The sequence below is a fragment of the Salmo salar genome, chromosome ssa11 (genome assembly GCF_905237065.1).
Source record: "Salmo salar chromosome ssa11, Ssal_v3.1, whole genome shotgun sequence".
In the NCBI taxonomy this organism is placed as follows: Eukaryota; Metazoa; Chordata; class Actinopteri; order Salmoniformes; family Salmonidae; genus Salmo; species Salmo salar.
Window position 1 is genome coordinate 10,702,254 of NC_059452.1, and position 19,648 is coordinate 10,721,901.

Consider the following 19,648-nt stretch of genomic DNA (forward strand, 5'->3'; position numbering starts at 1 on the left):
AATGTGAAAATGGCCAGGACGCAAGATGGAATCACTTTTCAGATCCAGTCTACCTCAAAGCAGCTGCCTTGGATCTGGCTATTTCTCTGATGTGGGTGGAGCACCATGTGCTGGTCGAGGAGGTGGCACATTATTGAGTTTAATGCAACTTCTCATAATTTAATCCAATTGACTGCAACAATAATAATTTTTTTCAGTTTAACCCACTGCATCACCATTACTCTAATACTGGCCTTTTTGTTTCTGCTTCTACATGTTTTGCCAGAACTGATTCTGCAAGATGCTACAGGAACTGAGCAAGCTGTGTCTCTTGTTGATGAGGAAGAGCGAGAGGACCACAGTCTTGGCCAAGAATAAGGGCTGTTTGCAGCATACTGTAAGAGGCAGAAAGCTGTTGGGACCACTCCAGCACTACAGCTAAGTCACTACCTTGACATATGCGAAGGACAGAATGCCCTCTTGTTCTGGGCAATGAACAGGAAGGCTCTTTCTTCACTGTCCCGAGTGCCTGCCTCCAGTGCTCCGGTGGAGCCAGTCTTCAGCCATGGTGGCATCATACTGCGGCCTCATCGTGTACAAATGACTGACAGACTTTTATCGAATTTGGTCTTTTGCAAATGCAATGCAATAATAGGGCCCTGAGATAAGAGAAAAAAATTAAACTGTTTATGCATCACACACACACACACACACACACACACACACACACACACACACACACACACAGTCTCCATGATCAGGTTTTACCTCCCATCTTTGGGATCTGTATTTTTTTCTCAGACATTCAGGCCAGTGTTCAAATGGTAGGCTACTTGAAGTTCAGTATCAGTTGTTTTGATGTACCTTTAATTAAATGGTTGTAACTTTATGGCAGGATTGTTTTAGGTGTCTAGAGTATATCTGGAGAGAGCACTACAATATTTTGTTTTTGTTGTCATATTGATGTGTCTTTCTCATGGCTACCCATGTATTTCCATGGAAATATAAAGTTCATTTGGAAAGTAATAAATATATATATATTTTTAAAAGCGTTCATGATTTGCGTAAATTTAATATACCATTACTCTTGTTAAATATGAAATGGTATTACATTTGGTGAAGAGCACATTATGACTTGTTTAGGACTCGAAACTCAAAGTTTAGGGCTTGAGACTTGACTTGAGATTTGACTCGGACTTGCCTGTCTTGACTTGGGACTTGACTTGGGACTTGAGTGCTAAGACTTGAGACGCACTTGTGACTTGTAAAACAATGACTTGGTCCCACCTCTGGTGTACACTATCTGGGCTACAGTACATGTGTTATATAAACTGCTGTGTGGAACTAGCTGGTATGTGAGTTAAACCAACTGTGTATGTTTTGGGGGTAAGGTCATACTATTACTCACACAGCTATTTGGAGGAAAATAACAAAAACGAAGAGAAAATAACCTATTTTGCATGAGCATAATATAAAGTTGTCGTCAAAAGTGGACACCTTGTCTCATAGAAGGAATCATTTATACATCAAATGATGATGAACATGTGGAACCTATGGTGTTTATTTCCCAGGTAGAATGAGTGATAGCTAGGTTTTCAGTTAGGTCTCCTGAGAGACAAGCAAAGTTGAATCAGAACCACTAGCTGGAAACTTGCATAATACCCCTTTGGTTAGCTATAACCTCTGATACATTTCTGAAGATGGATTGAAGACGGAGATTGATTAAAATGAACTGGAAGAATCCCTGTACTCTTTATTTTAGCCTATTTGAGATCAATCTGTATATTAACTCATCTTTTTGGGGATCAAGTTTTAAAACACTGGACTTTTCCTGTCATCTTTTACTATTCCGTAAGCTTCAATAGTGATATGTATAGAGCCCCAGTAACCAGTATCTAATACTGCCTCCCTGTGTGATGTACTGTAAAGGATGGCTGTTGTCACAGGGGCCTGATCCTGGATCCCAGATTAACTCTTAACGTCCCACCAAGGACAACACCACTGACAGCATTATGACTTTGTGGGCTGTAAGACCCCCACAAAGCGCAGAGCATCAATAATGCCCATGTCCACACTAGGCAAATCACAAAGACACTGCATCGCCATTGTTGGGAGAAAGAAAATAAATTGAACAAGGCACTAGGTGATCTACCACCCAGTTGTGTAAATATATTGGCAGAGCCCAACTCTGGCAGTATATTTACTAAAGAGACCAGTCAGGTGGAAAGGTGACAGAGGGACCGGCGGGAGTGCCTGGGCACAGGCCCCATTGGTCCCCTGTGAAGGAGATGCCCGCTGATAGATTCAGACCAGTCATGGGGCTCACCCCAGCCTTCACCACTGCTGATACCAGACAGAGTTCACAGCACTGTGCTGGGGAAGAGAATATATTGTGGTGAGAGAAGAGAAACAGGTTCATTATACGCTCAGGAAATAAACAGCACATTATCTAGAGGAAAAAAAGGTCTGGGAACCGTTTCAACGAATTTAACCAGCAACATAGGGTGATAATTACATCTCATAAACACAGCAACAGCTCTGTCGTGAACCCAGCATTTCGTTGAGATGGTTTCCTTGTGATTATATATACATATATTGATTGGATTGCATCTGATACATTTGTGACATGGTTGTCTGTTGGCATGTAATTTTCCAATGAAGGCACTGCTATCTATGTGGAGTGATAGAGAAAGACAAGAAGTCAATTGCAAAGTCCCACTGAGAATAAACAAGATGATAATAAGGCCTTTGCCTTTTGGAAGCACAGTGTATCCTCTGACTACTTTGAAACGCTAATTAGTTATAGCTAAGGTGGTCTCATTCCACATTGCAACATAAATGTCACTGGCAATGTGGCTACGCCTGAGTCACTGATTAACAAAATACTCCAAAACCCAAATTAATTATCCTTTCATTGGACTAAGGATGTGGTGTGTGATGTGACTGTAAACAAATTGTCTATTTTATTCTGAATCTGATTTAAATGTTTTTGTGCCTCTATTCCTCACAGGGTAATACAGCATTCCCCTCCCACAATGACAGCCATTTTGATCCTCTTTATAGAAACTTTGCAGGAATTGTTTACTCCAGAAACTTTTCTGTCGTTGTTCTTCAGTGTCAGTGAGTCACAGATTCGTTCAGCTACAGCACAGAGACAGAGAGGGTTGTGGGTGTTTGGGTTGTTCTGCTCTGGGGCTGCAGTGCCTGTGGCTCCAGGACCATGGCACCAGGTCCCACTTCTGAGAGGTTCCGTCACAGCTGGGCAACGACGTGGAAGCTTTGATGCCTGTGAACACAGGAGTGAGGTGGCGGGGGGATATCAAAGGTGAGCAGACAGCCAGAGAAGTGAGAGCAGGCATGGCTGGGTGGAGCAGTGAACCACAGAGGAGCAGCTAGAGACAGGGAGAGGTCATCTGATAAATGGAGGAGGAGCAATTACCACAACTCCTCAGGAATCACACCTCTGGTTAGTCAGGCTGAGAATCAATCTTGAGTTCAGGGTAGGGAAGACCACTCTGTAGATACAGAGGGTCACTAACACATCTAACAAATGAAAACAGACAGCTTTGAACCAACATTCCCACACCAAAAAAAATAAGTGAAACAAGGCACAGTCTGTATAAGTGTTGATGATTTCATTTGACTAAATACTGGTAATAAAATAAAATGTATGATGTGTCTGCCTGTCTTGTATATTTGTTTTCCCCCTCTACTTTCTAGTTATCTATATATATTCTAGTTAATAGGTTGAAGTACAATAGAAAAAAACATAATTTGCATTTGGATCTTGAGTCTATACGGGGGATTGATTATATCTCGTTAAGAGGGGATTCATTTTTCTGTCAGCTAAATTGCCTTAATTTATTCTATATAATTATTATAGTGTATATCTCTCCCTGTTTGACATCAAAAACAGTAACGGCCAAATATATTGTCACCCTTGCACTTTTTGAAAGATCTCCACATCTTGTTATTGAAACTTAATATGGGGGAAACTTAAGTAAAACAAAACGATTTAGAAAATCAAAACAATGGTATTGACAACATTATTGGCAGCCTGGAGTTAGTACTTGGTTTGCTGAGCCTTTGGCCAAGATAACTGCAGACAATGAGCTTGCTGCACCTTTCTACTGGCAATTTGCTCTCGCTCACTCTCTAAGGGTGCCTCAATCACTCTTCGTCATACAGTAGGTTTTTGATGGGATTCAGACCTGGACTCATTGCTGGCCACTCCAGAACAGTCCAGTGTTTCTCCTTGAACCATTCCTGGGTGCTTTTTGACGCATATTTGGGGTCGTTGTCCTACTTGAAGAACCATGACCTTTAACAGAGACCCAGTTTTTTGACACTGGGTTGAATATTGGACTTCAAAATACACTGATAATCTGCTGATTTCATGATGCCTTCTACACGTTCAAGGCCCCCAGTACCAAAGGCAGCAAAACAATCTCACAGCATTATCAAACCTCCCTCATGTTTGATTGTTGGGAAGGTGTCATTTTCTTTTAATGCTTCATTTGATTGTCGGTGAACATAGCACTGATAATTTCCCCAGGATTTAGGCTTGTTTAGGTGGGTTTTTGCATTCAAGGTTCAATCAGGCTTTCTCGTGTTTCTCTCAGCAGTGTGGGGAAAGAACAACCGTGTTATGTTTAATAGGCAGCTTAGTGTTGATTAAATGGCAAGATGTGTTCTTATTTCACAAAATAATGCTGTGTGAGAAGCACCTGCCATGCGCAATAGTTTTTATTATTCCATTAGTTTTCTACCTTGGTTTGTATTTTTGTTGAAATATGACGATATTTGTTGAACGAGGTCAATATCTGACATATGAGGCTGCAATGAAATATCACTTCCTGTAGGTAACCTTACAGTTCTCCAAACTGTACATTGTACACATGCTGTGCAATGTTACCTCCCTCATACAGTGAAGGACATTCTTATGGCCTAAACTCATCAAAGTTTAGGTGGGTGGAATTACCTGGATAAACTATTGTATTGATGTGTGTGTCCATTGCCAACAAATGGACATGTGCGGGAACAATCAATGTTGAATAATGCAATGGTAAGGAATAGGTGGAAGTGCATACTGGCAGCTTTATATTGAGAGAAATGAGTTGTATATTTTATCTGGAAGTATTGATCATTTGGAAGGGAAGGGTAATAAGGGAAGGGTAATACCTGTACAGTATCTGGAACAGCTTCTTTTTGCTTTCACTGCTATGATGGAGAAGACAGTGGAAGGTGAATGTGGAGGTGGAAAGCTTGATGGAATGCTGTCTCTGCCCTTTGATCAGAAAGGATCTGCTCCCTGTTGTCTTTCTTTAACAGCTTCTATGGGGAGAGGAAGTATTTATGCCAGTTGCCTGGTTGTCAGAAATGACACTCACTGTCAGACATCAGCATTTCATTTTTAGACTGTAAACTTCTTCAATGAGGATTCAAAAGATGGATTGATGGAATCGTACGTAAACAGCAACTATCAATGAATATTAATCTAGTGATTATTATTGCATTTAATCGCCAAGATATTCCAATCATGTATGTGCAGTAATTGAATTGGTACTGACTGACATTTAGTGGGTGACAAAGCCTCCATGTTTCACACACCAAATGGCCAATGAGTAGACTAGTTGTCATGGCTCCTTCTTACCTTAATCAACAGCACCTCAAGACTCAAGTGGACTTAATAGCCTGTTCAGTAAATACAGACACTGGCAACAACCCTCATTTCATTTAGTTAAATGCCAGCTATGGTTCCTGTCCAGCTCGACTCCGTCCTAAGTCCTGTGCGCCCAGCAGCAGTTGTGCTGAGACAAGACGGGCACCTTTGTGGGCACACCACGCATTAGAGAAGCACTGATGCTTCTTCCAGCTGAGCCTCGGCCACGATGAAAGCAGCTTACAGGATCAGCTCAGTATAATGCCCAAAACAGAACACCTCCAACCATATGTTTCTCCCTGCTCTGGAAATCCCCTAATACCTCCCTGTTCCTACTAGGACATCAGACTCAGTGCTCAGGAAGAACGACAATAGGAAGAGTGATCTACAAATATACTAGAATCTATGAAAGCCCAGATCTGATACAGTCATATATCATACAAGGACCAATATTAAAGTAAGATATATTGGAAAAAACAACAGTGAGAGGCTGACATGATTGATGTGCATTGATTTACATTCTAAAGTGCTGATCAGAACTTCACTCATGTATATTATGGGTTAATGGCAGATTTTTCAATGTCGGCTGATGTGCAGCAAGGCAATCTCCACGCATATCGGTATCAAACCTGCAGTGAATTAAATGCATGCTGAAGAGTCATAGACATCACATACACACTGTGCTTATCAGGGCTGACACATCAGCTTTGGCACTATATAATAATTGTTTTCACATTGACCCAACTAAAGCATTTCAACATAGTCCAAAACTAATTGGACTCAATGGATTTGCACTGAAAGCTAAAAACAAGTGCATTCAAATTGTGTTGTGCAAAAGTTCTGAATATTGCATCAGGCAGATATAACTGCCCCAAAGAAAGAATAAACCCATTCTGCAGATTGTTGAATAATGTGTATGTGGTGTCTATGATTCTTCAGAATACATTTAGTTAACTGCAGGTTTAACACTGGTAGAACGCTTTTGAGTTCCAAGGAGAACCCTTTCCTGAGAAGGAATAGCTCTACACTCTTAGAAAAAGGGTTCCAAAAGGGTTCTTCGGCTGTCCCCATAGGATAACTATTTTTGATTCCAGGTAAAAAACCTTTTCGGTTCCAGGTAGAACTGTTTTGGGTTCCATGTAGAACCCTCTGTGGCAAGGGTTCTACATTGAACTCCAAAGGGTTCTACCTGGAACCAAAAATAGTTATTCAAAGGGTTCTCCTATGGGGACAGCCGAAGAACCGTTTAGGTTGTAGATACAAGGTGCTATGTGTCCCAGAGCTAACTATGCACCCATGGGCAGATGGAAAGGGAGGGAAATATCCTTAGTGAGATGCAACAATAGCCTGACAAATTCAGTTTGGACAGTGAGGGCCTTCCAAATAAAGGAGGCTGGGTCTGGCACGTGAGCTATGCAGTTCCGGCGGTAGGTTTGTCCATGGCTGAGGTGATTAGAGTGAGAGAGCTAAGATGGGTTGGTTGGCTATGGCATCACATCTTGTGGTCCTTTGTAGGGCAGTTTGTTGAGCATGGTGCTTGTAACGCCAGGGTAGTGGGTTCAATTCCTGGGACCACCCATATGTAAAATGTATGCATGTTTGACTGTTTGAAGTTGATTTGGATAAAGGTGTCTGCTAAATGGCATATATTACAGCTTACTACCCTTATAAATAGAGGCAAGCTGAGCTGCTCAGCTGGCAGTACAGTGGTCAGGGTCAGATGAAACACACTTGGTGTCTTGTTTTGCACGCTTTGTACAAAATAATAAAATGCAGTACTACAGGATATTTCTTAACATAGCTCTTTATTAGCTAGCTACAACTGGCATGTTCACGTATCTCCAACCATGATCAACTGACCATGACCTAACCCTCTGGGTGGTCTTAACCAATCATAGCACAGTATGATACGGCGGTAAAATGCATCCAATTATAATTCAGTATGTTACTGTTACAACATACTGTTACTTTTTGAACAAGGGATTCTCAGCAACTCAGCTTTCACTGTAGAAATGACATCTTAACATTTCAAACAAATACAATACCAAAGCATTTCAAGTGAACTTTCAATAACAAGTTTACAGCCTGGAACTCTTTTAGGGCAGTGATCCGCCTACACCCTTTGACATTTCACAGGTGTAGGACAGCTCTGGGCTTGACCTCTCTTCCTGACCTTGTGCGATATGATGCTGAGCATGCTTCTGTGTCAGTCAACAGTTCTTGTGGTGTTGCAGGTATTCAAGGAGACTGAGGTAGGGGTCTCTCTTGTCTGCTTTTGCTTTGTCCATGAGTGATTTAGCAATCTGCACAGATTTTTCAGCAAGGCCATTACTTTGAGGGTAATGTGGGCTTGTGGTGACATGTGTGAACTCCCATGCTTTTGTGAAGGATTCAAACTAATTTGTTTTGTAACAGGGCCCATTGTCAGATATTAAAGTCTCTACAATGCCATGTCTGGCAAAGGCTGCTTTCAGCTTGTGTATCACAGCTGCAGATGTGGTGCTGTGAAGCTTGTCGAGTTCGAAGTATCTGCTGTAGTAGTCCACTGTTACGATGTAGTCCTCGTTGTTCCAGGTGAACAGATCGGTTGCCACAACCTGCCAGGGTCGGTCTGGGATACAGTGAGTGTCACGCTCTGACCTAGGAGAGCTGTGTTTTCTCTGTTTAGTTAGGTCAGGGTGTGATAGGTGGGTGGGCATTCTATGTTTTTGTTTTCTATGTTTTGGCCAGGTATGGTTTCCAATCAGATACAGCTGTCTATCATTGTCTCTGATTGGAAGGCACACTTAGGTAGCCTGGTTTTCCTGTGTTGGTGTGGGTAGTTGTTTTCCGTTTTGTTAGTTACCTGATGGAACTGTTGGCTGTCGTGTTGTTGTTTTTTGTTTAAGTGTTTTCAATAAAGTAAAGTATGAGCACTCTACACGCTGCGCCTTGGTCCCCTTTATACGACCCGCGTTACAGAACTACCCACCATGATTGGATCAAGCGGCGTGCCCAGGCAGAAATGGACACCTGGTCACATAAGGAGTGGACGGAAAGGAGAAACTGGACTTGGGGCCAGGTAATAGAGAGATATGGGAGCCTACCGGGGAAGAACGAGAGGCAGTCCCCCAAAAATAATGTTTGGGGGGGCACACGGGTAGTTTGGCTGGGCCAGGGGTGAGACCTGAGCCTACTCCCCGTGCTTATTGTGGTGAGCATGTGCCTGCCTCTCGCACTCTCTCTCCAGTGCGCCTCCATAGCCCAGTACGGCCGGTGCCTGCTTTGAGCACTCGGTCCTCAGTGCGTCTCCCCAGTCTAGGGAGACCTGTTCCAGCTCCATGAATAAAGCCTCCAGTGATAATCGATGGTCCGAAGCATGTAGTGATGATCCATGGCCCGGAGCCTGTAGGGATGTTCCATGGCACAAAGCCTCCAGAGGTAATCCATGGCCCGGAACCTGTAGAGATAATCCTTGGCAAAAAGCCTGTAGGGATTATAAATGGTCCAGGGCCTGTAGGGATAAACCATGGCACAAAGCCTGTAGGAATAATCCATGGCCCGGCACCTGTAGAGATAATCCATGGTACGAAGCCTCCAGTGATGAACCATGGCACGGAACCTGTAGAGATGATCCATGGCATGGAGCCAGCAGCAACGGTCACTAGTCCGGAACCTATAATGACGCTTCCCAGTCCGGAGCCTCCGGCGATGCTCCTCAGTCCGGAGCCTCCAGCGACGTTCCTCAGTCCGGAGCCTCCAGCGACGCTCCTCAGTCCGGAGCCTCCAGCGACGCTCCTCAGTCCGGAGCCTCCAGCACGCTCCCCAGTCCGGAGCCCCCAGCGACGCTCCTCAGTCCGGAGCCCCCAGCGACGCTCCTCAGTACGGAGCCCCCAGCGACGCTCCTCAGTACGCAGCCCAGAGTCTTCAACGGCGGTCTGCAGCCCAGAGTCTTCAACGGCGGTCTGCAGCCCAGAGTCTTCAACGGCGGTCTGCAGCCCAGAATCTTCAGCGGTGGCCTTCAGCTCAGAGTCTTCAGCGGCGGTTGGCGTTTCAGAGCCTTCGGCGGTGACCCACGGTCTGGTTCCTCCGGACACACAGAAGCGGGGGGATCAGTGGGCGGGGGGTTTCTACGCCCGGAACCAGAGCCCCCGCCAAATATGGATGCCCACCCGGACCCTCCCCAATAGGTTCAGGTTTGCGGCCGGGAGTCCGCACCTATGGGGGAGGGGGGGTACTGTCACGCTCTGACCTAGGAGAGCTGTGTTTTCTCTGTTTAGTTAGGTCAGGGTGTGATAGGTGGGTGGGCAATCTATGTTTTTGTTTTCTATGTTTTGGCCAGGTATGGTTTCCAATCAGAGGCAGCTGTCTATCGTTGTCTCTGATTGGAAGCCATACCTAGGCAGCCTGGTTTTCCTGTGTTGGTGTGGGTAGTTGTTTTCCGTTTTGTTCGTTACCTGACGGAACTGTTGGCTGTCGTTTTGTTATTTTTTGTTTGAGTGTTTTCATTAAAGTAAAGTATGAGCACTCTACACGCTGCGCCTTGGTCCCCTTTATACGACCCACGTTACAGTGAGGTAACATTGGCTCTTTGGTGTTTGAGGTGCGTCGTTGAAGACAGATGGTGCATCTACCAACAATGTCCTCTATTTGTTTGCACATTCCGAGCCAAAACAAAATGTCCCGTGCTCTCTGTTTGCACTTTTCCATGCCCATGTGTCCAGCATGGATCTTTTTCAAAATCTCTTCTCTGAGACTGGTAGGAATAATGATTTTCTCTCCTTTGAAAATGATTCCGTTGATCTGTGATAGTTCATCACGATGGTTCCAGAATTCTGAGACGCTCCGAGGGCATTTTCTCCTCTCCTCAGGCCATCCATCTTGTATGACTTTCCTCAGCTGTGTGAGTTGTGAGTCCTTTTCTGTTTCTGCTTGGATCTCCTTCAGTTTTGTGTCACTAACTAGTAAGTTGCTGTATACAGTGTGCACTTGCATGTCCATGCCTTCACTGAGGCTGCTTGTAGGTAAGAGACTTCCTGATGAGTGTGTCTGCGACAGGGATGTCTTTGCCTGGATGGTGAGTGATAGTGAAGTCGTATTTTTGTAGTTGAAGGATCATTCTCTGTAGCCTTGGCGGGGCTGCGGCTAGTGGTTTCCTCATGATTGACTCGAGGGGCTTGTGGTCGGATTCCACAATGACTCGTCGTCCATATACGTACTGATGAAAATGTTTACATCCGAACAGAATGGCATAGAGCTCCTTTTCAATTTGAGCGTAGTTGATTTCACAGTCTGTGAGAGATTTGGAAGCGTAGCCGATGGGCTTTCCTTCTTGCAGTAGCACTGCACCTAGTCCATACTTCGAAGCGTCCACTTGGAGTCTGAGCTCTTTGTTGGGGTCGTTGTAGGCAAGGATTGATCCTGGTTCTCTCGTGATCAAGTCTTTCACATTCTGGAAAGCAATGTCGTGTTGCTTGTCCCAGAGAAACTCACTGGACTGCTTTAGCAGTTGACGCAGGGGTGCATTAGCATTGGAGAGGCTGGGTGCGAACTTGGCTAAGTAGTTGACCATGCCAAGCACTGTTTCCAGCTCTGCGCGGTTCTTTGGTGGCTCCATTTCTTTTATGGCTGAGATCTTCTGTGGATCTGGCTTGATTCGATTCACAGTGAGAAGATATCCGAAGTAGCTGACCTCTTTAGCGCAGACTGTGCTCTTCTCGGGGTTGAGCCGGACTCCTCTCTCGCGGGACCTTTGAAGCCATCGCGCGGAGGTTTCGGTCGTGCTCCTCTTTGGTTCGACCATAGACAAGGATGTCGTCCACAATTGCCACAACTCCGTCAAGGCCTTCGTATACTTCGTCGATCTTTTGTTGAACCTTGTCTTGGGCTGAGATAATCCCAAAAGGCAGGCGACGGAACCTGTAGTGTCCAAACGGTGTGTTGAATGTTGTGAGCTTAGATGACTCTTCTGTGAGCTTGATAGCCCAGTAGCCTGATCTAGCGTCCATGACACTGAAGTAGTGTGCTCCCTCTAGCTTGTGTGTGATGCCATCTAGCATCGGTAAAGGGTAATGGGGGCGTTTGATAGCCTTGTTCAAGTCTCTTGGGTCGAGACATATTCGGAGCTTGCCTGTGCGTGGTTTCTCCACAGACCACTAACGCGTTTACCCAGTCAGTTGGTTCTGTAACCTTGGTGACTATGTCAGATTGCTCCATGCTCTCCAACTCTTTCTTCAGACGGGCACGGAGAGCAAGGGGAATCTTTCTCAGTGGGTAGACTACAGGGGTTGCGTCTGGGTCAAGGTGAATGGTAGATTCTCCTGGGAATAATCCTATTCCTGTAAAAAAATCAGCAAACTCCTCCAGTACATTTTCTGCCTCTACTGGTGCTGTCACTGATAAAACTAGCTTGATGAGGTCCATGTCTAAACATGCTTTAAGACCTAGCACTGCAGGTGCTCTAGTGTCAACAACGTAAAAGTCCAACATCATGTCACTTTCCTTGTATTTGCATTTGAAAGTGCATGTGCCTTTTACTGGGAGCTGTTCACCACCATAACCAGTCAGTCTGCGTATGGTGGGCTGTAGCTCGCACTCAGATGTCAAGCTGCGGTACTTATTCAGAGGAATAATGTTTACTTGTGCACTAGTGTCTAGTTTGAACTTTAGCTCTGTGCCTTGTGTTCCTGTCTCAATGTCAGCAAAGGCTTGCTCTGTCTCTGTTATTTGACTTTTCTGTGTCACTGAATCAATAAACAGTTCATCATCGTTTGACTCTGATTGACATTTCATCTTCACTCACTGCGTGTACTGTTTTTCCACGGTAAGCTCTGCACACTTTTGCAAAGTGATTCCATTTACCACATTTAGTACACTGTTTGCCTTTAGCTGGGCAATTTCTTTGTTCGCCATGCACTTTGTATCCACAATATCCACTTGTTTTGGGGCGTTTTGAGTCTGTCGCTCTGTTTTGGAGTTATGTCTCTCTCCGTTCTAAAACGCGCTCCCTGGGCACCGGAGGTGTGTTTTGATGTCTGCCTAACTGCGTGCACTGCTTGTTCACGTGATGCCCTCGTGCTGCCGTGCGAAATGGTTTTCATCTGAGCCTGTGCTAGCTCGTGAGATCTGGCTATGTCGATAGCTTTGTCCAGCGTTAGCTCAGACCCAACATTCAAAAGTTTCTCTCTCACTCGCGATGAGTGTATTCCAAATAAAATACGGTCCCTTGTTTGCATAATCACAGTCTTTCATAAGCAGACGCAGCTCAGTCACAAACTGTTCAAAAGACTCGCTAGCTCCCTGTACTTTCTCATGGAATTTGTACCTAGCGAAAATCGTATTGGTCTTGGTCACAACATGCTTCAAAACGATCGTAGTATGTTTTCAGTACCTTTGATTCAGCCTCGGTAAGTGTCCATGTGTTGTAATCTCTCACTTTTTCTCCGATCCAGAGGAGCAGGTAGCTGCACTTTTCCTCTTCTCATCTTTCCTTCAGAGGACCCGTGAACATTAGCTCCACATGCTGTTTGTACTTACGCCATGCATCGGGTAAGTTTGTAGACTCTCAGTCCATTCGAGGTGAAGGAACTCCAGAAAAATCCACCTTTTACTCTGACACCATGTCTTGTTTTGCACGCTTTGTACAAAATAATAAAATGCAGTACTACAGGATATTTCTTAACGTAGCTCTTTATTAGCTAGCTACAACTGGCATGTTCACGTATCTCCAACCATGATCAACTGACCATGACCTAACCTTCTGGGTGGTCTTAACCAATCATAGCACAGTATGATACGACGGTACAATGCATCCAATTATAATTCAGTATGTTTACACATATGGATATTACACTTGGCAAGAAACCCACTCTGCCTCTTACATTCTCTTTTTTCTCCAACAAATAAAGAGAGAGTTATCCTGACATTGGTAGGTCATTTAAATCCTTAAGATGAATGGAGAGCATTTAGATGCATCTACAATAATAGAAGCCTTCCATTCTCTATGCCATTGTAGCGATGCATGTGGGTAATAGCTGTCTACAAACCTTTATATCGAGTTCTCCTTTTCTTTCCCCTTCTGCTCCACCATTATTCATTCCAATTATTTTGTTTACCTTTTCATTGGTTTCAATTCTGACATGAGTGGGAGGGCCGAAACATGCCAATCTGTCATATCTTTTGGTAATTGTGACTTTACATACTCTCAAGACTCTCACTTTCAGTCAAGGATCTTTATTTATTACTTTGAATCCCCTCTTGTGACTAAGGCGTTGATGCTGGCAGAGCAAACGAGACAGTGTGCAGACTGTCTGCATACAACGTTTCCTCCATATACTGTTTCTTAACATCATTTTTTTTTGTGTGTGTGGATATTATCCATAGTGTTATGAGTAAGTCGCAAACTCAAGCAACTGTAAAATTATTAGGCATAAACATGCCATTTTCAATGGCTGTGCATCTCTGCAGTATGACAACCCCAGATGTCTTTCAATTAAGTGTGGTTGTGGATGCTAGCAGCGAACAGATTGCAAATAATCTATAAAACAAAGAAGAAGAAATAGAATATCAACTTAAACAGAAGCTTGGGTTTGTTGTGGTTCAGAATGTCAACCCTATGTTGGGCCAGTTTCAGGATATTGTTCAATAATTGCACGGCAACAAATAGTATAAAACAAGTTCACTACATAGATAAATAATCATCATCTGTTTTCTTCAGTTTCCTTCTCCTGCCTATGACACTTTCAGGTGTGGGCGTCTAATAGAGGTAAAGGAGCCACACACTGAAATTAAAGTAGAGGGATTGAATGGCGCATTGACTGAGAGACCATAGCGAAGGATGATAAACTCATCCCTCTTTAAACACCCAGGGAGGGTTCTCCTCTCCTGCACCCCTCTCCCACTGTCCTTTCATCTACCGTCCATTGGCTTTGGCATGGCCTGTGTGTCACAGCTGACGAGCCTGATGAGCACAATATTATATCTGGTAGAGACATTAATGGTCCTCAGTCTGTGTGCCTGGTGAGCGCTTTGATCCGACACAGCTGGCCACATAGGTAATCCGGGGGAATAAGAGAAAGAAGATGAAAGAAAAACCGCGCTATGCATCTAAACACAGCGCAAATACGGAGGGACAAGAGAGACAGGCACTAGTTAAATAAAAAGTGGATAAATAAAAGGTCTTTCTTTGCCTTGCTTGTGTTTGAATTTGCACATCTTGCTATGCATTTTCAAGCTGATTATTCAAGGACATCCACTTTTCATTGTTCGAGAGGGGCGTGTGTCTATGTGGTCAGAATGTCATTTTCTTATGAGTAGTACTGGGAGAAAGTTGATGACATACAGGAAAGAGACATTTTCAGTGAGACAGTTAATCTGGGTGTCATTTGAGAGCATAAAGGTGCCCATAATGGAAGGGCATACAGATAGACTTATGACAAGGTGTAAGTGGGACAAAAAGGTGATATCTCTTTCCAATTATAACCTCGTCACTGTCTCAACTTTCCTATCACCTTGAATAGTTACAGTATAGAATCTCTGCTAAAATATGTGTGTAACTTATGTTCATGACTTGACACTGCAAGTACAACTTTTGCTTTAACATAACACCTACACTACCGGTCAAAAGTTTTAGAACACCCACTCATTCAAGGGTTTTTCTTTATTTTTACTATTTTCTACATTGTAGAATAATAGTGAAGACATCAAAACTATGAAATAACACATATGGAATCATGTAGTAACCAAAAAAGTGTTTAACAAATAAAAACATATTTGACATTTTCAAAAAGCCACCCTTTGCCTTGATGACAACTTTGCACACTCTTGGCATTCTCTCAACCAGCTTCATGAGATAGTCACCTGGAATGCATTTCAATTAACAGGTGTGCCCTCTTAAAAGTTAATTTGTGGAATTTCTTTCCTTCTTAATGCGTTTGAGCCAATCAGTTGTGTTGTGACAAGGTAGGGGTGGTATACAGAAGATAGCCCTATTTGGTAAAAGACCAAGACCATATTATGGCAAGAACAGCTCAAATAAGCAAAGAAAATCAACAGTCCACCATTACTTTGAACGTTTCTTCAAGTGCAGTCGCAAAAACCATCTAGCGCTATGATGAAACTGGCTCTCATGAGGATCGCCACAGGAAAGGAAGACCCAGAGTTACCTCTGCTGCAGAGGATACGTCCATTAGAGTTAACTGCACCTCAGAAATTGCAGCCCAAATAAATGCTTCACAGAGTTCTAGTAACAGACACATCCTAGCATCAACTGTTCAGAGGAGACTGTGTGAATCATCAGGCCTTCATGGTTGAATTGCTGCAAAGAAACCACTACTAAAGGACACCAAAAAGAAGAAGAGACTTGCTTGGGCCAAGAAGCACGAGCAATGGACATTAAACCGATGGAAATTTGTCCTTTGGTCTGGAGTCCAAATTGGAGATTTTTGGTTCCAACCGCCGTGTCTTTGTGAGACACGGTGTGGGTGAACGGATGATCTCTGCATTTGTGGTTCCCAATGTAAAGCATGGAGGAGGAGATGTTATGGTGTGGGGGTGCTTTGCTGGTGACACTGTCTGTGATTTATTTCGAATTCAAGGCACACTTAACCAACCACAGCATTCTGCAGCGATATGCCATGACATCAGGTTTGGGCTTAGTGGGACTGTCATTTGTTTTCAACAGAACAATGACCCAACAAACCTCCAGGATGTGTAAGGGCTATTTTACCAAGAAGGAAAGGGAAAGGGGAAGGGGGATACCTAGTCAGTTGTTGAACTGAAATGTGTCTTCCGCATTTAACCCAACCCCTCTGAATCAGAGAGGTGCGGGGGCTGCCATAATCATCATCCACGTCTTCGGCGCCCAGGGAACAGTGGGATAACTGCCTTGCTCAGGGGCAGAACAACTGATTTTTACCTTGTCAGCTCGGGAGAGGGATGGAGTGCTGCATCAGATGACCTGGCCTCCACAATTCCCCGACCTCAACCAAATTGAGATGGTTTGGGATGAGTCGGACCGCAGAGTGAAACAAAAGCAGCCAAGAAGTGCTCAGCATATGTGATAACTCCTTCAAGACTGTTGGATAAGCATTCCAGGTGAAGCTGGTTGAAAGAATGCCAAGTGTGCAAAGCTGTCATCAAGGCAAAGGGTGGCTATTTGAAGAATCTCAAATATAAAATATATTTTGATTTGTTTAACACTTTTTTGGTTACTACATAATTCCATATGTGTTATTTAACAGTTTTGATGTCTTCACTATTATTCTACAATGTAAAAAATCGTAAAAATAAAGAAAAACCCTTGAGTAGGTGTTCTAAAACTTTTGACCGGTAGTGTATAGTAATATATCTTACGGAGTAGCTATGGATACGAAGTTTCTGTATTCAATGTTGTCCGGGCTAAAAATCTGGATATTTCTGTGCATGTGCAGGATTTTCTTTTAGGTAGCTGAGTGCCCACTCAGTTGCCTACAGTAGTTGCTTTGCTGAGTGCGCTGCTGCCACTCCCCCCTCCTAGACCGCCTTTGTCTGATCAATGCTGTAGCCTAAAAACGTCTTGTTGTACACAACACTGTTCAAACTATTGCATTCTATGCCTCAGTAGGTTATTAAGCATGAGCTTGATTTGATGTTATTTTTCAGAAGGCTAGTTAGGGTACATTCAGCTATTAACATGTTTTACCCAAAATACTTTATCGGCATGTTTGTACAAACTTTGTTGTCAGTATTGCAAACATAAGCATGACACAAACAGGCAGTCTAGAAATGTCATGTTCTTCATAGATTGCCTAGACAGATGCAGCTATTTACTCTCAGCACAATATCATCATATACAGTGCATTCAGCAAGTATTCACACCCCTTGACTTTTTCCAAATTTTATTGTGTTACAGCCTGAATTCAGAGATTTTTGATTTTGTGTCACTGGCCTACACACAATAGTCCATAATGTCAAAGTGGAATTATGTTTTATTTTTTACAAAGTTTTCAACCCTTTTGTTATGACAAGCCTAAATAAGTTCAGGAGTAAAAAAATTGCTTAACAAATCACATAAGAACTCTGTCTGCAATAATAGTGTTTAACATGATTTCTGAGTGACTGCCTCATCTCTGTACCCCACACATACAATTATATGTAAGGTCCCTCAGTCGAGCAGTGAATTTCAAAATCATATTCAACCACAAAGACCAGGGAGGTTTTCCAATGCCTCGCAAAGAAGGGCACCTATTGATAGTTGGGTGAAAATAAAAGTGACATTGAATATCCCTTTGAGCATGGTAAAGCTATTAATTGCACTTTGGATGGTGTATCAATACACCCAGTCACTACCAAGATACAGGCATCCTTCCTAACTTAGTTGCCGGAGAGGATGCAAACCGCTCAGAGATTTCACCATGATGCCAATGGCGACTTTAAAATAGGTACAGAGTTTAATGGCTGTGATAGGAGAAAACAGAGGCTGGATCTACAACATTGTAGATACTCCACAATATTAGCCTAATTGACAGAGTGAAAAAAAGAAGGATGTACAGAATAAAAAATATTTCCAAAACATGCATCCTGTTTGCAACAAGGCACTAAAGTAATACTGCAAAGTACTGAGCACCACTCACCATATTTTCAAGCATAGTGGTGGCTGCATCATGTTATGGTTATGCTTGTATTCGTTAAGGACTGGGGATCTTTTTTCAAATAAAACATCATCAGAATGGAGCTAAGTACAAGCAAAATCCTAGAGGAAATCCTGGTTCAGTCTACTTTCCACCTGACATTGGGAAATTAAATCACCTTTCAGCAGGACAAAAATGTAGAACACAGGCCCAAATCTACACTGGAATAGTTTACTAAGAAGACAGTGAATGTTCCTGAATGGCACGAGTTACAGTTTTGATTTAAATCTGCTTGAAAATCTATGGCAAGAGCTGAAAATGGTTGTCTAGCAATGAACAACAAGCAATTTGACAGAGCTTGAATAATTTTGAAAAGAAAAATGGGCAAATGTTGCACAATCCAGGTGTGGAAAGCTCTTAGAGAATTACACAGAAAGATTCACAGCTGTAATCGTTGCCAAAAGTGCTTCTACAAAGTATTGCCTTAGGGGTGTGAATACTTATGTAAATTAGATATTTCTGTATTTCATGATCAATAACTTTGCTTTTCACTTCGTCATTATGGGGTATTGTGTGTAGATGGGTGAGAGAGAGAAAAAATATTGAGTCCATTTTGAATTCAGGCTGTAACAAAACAAAATGTTGAACAAGTCAAGTGCTATGAATACTTTCTGAAGGAACTGTATGGCATAACTATGGCAAAACAAACTCACCCATTGACAGACTCTTTTCACCGGTCTGAATACAAGCTCGGCTGCCAAGAACGTTCGGCTGCCCAGAGGTGGAACGCAGCAAGACACAGACATGCAGTCTAATTAGCTATTTAATGTTATTTTTTCATCATCATTGCAAACATTAGCGATGTTGCCCAAGAGGCAGACAGGCAGGCAGACAGTCAAGTAGTGTTATTTTTTCAGGAACTACGATATGTTAGCAACTATAAAGATAAGCCTACATCATCACACAAAACGCTGATTGTTTTTTCTCCAAAGTGTAAGGACTGCGTCCTGCTTGTGCAACTGCAATATCCGTTACAACAGAATGACAGAGAAGGTCAATATACTGTATGTTTTGGGATGTGACCTTTGGAATGGGAGGCTCATGTGCGTAACGATAGGATGAATATGTTATATGTAGAAACTAGACAACAAAGTTTAAATCAAGCCTCTAAAATTGATAAATCAGCATAACCCTAAGGAACTGGGAGACTGTGAGCGATCAGTTATGTACAACAGTGAATCAATCAATTGGTAAAGCGGCGCAGGGACACAAATCCAACAAGCCATGGCTTCCCCCAGAGGAAAGACAAGGAGCAACTTGGAGATGCAAACGAGAGTAATAAACAGTTAAAGGCTAAACCAGTGTGTGTGTGTGTCTGTGTATATGAATGGGAGTGTGAGTATGAATATGTGTAGGAGGG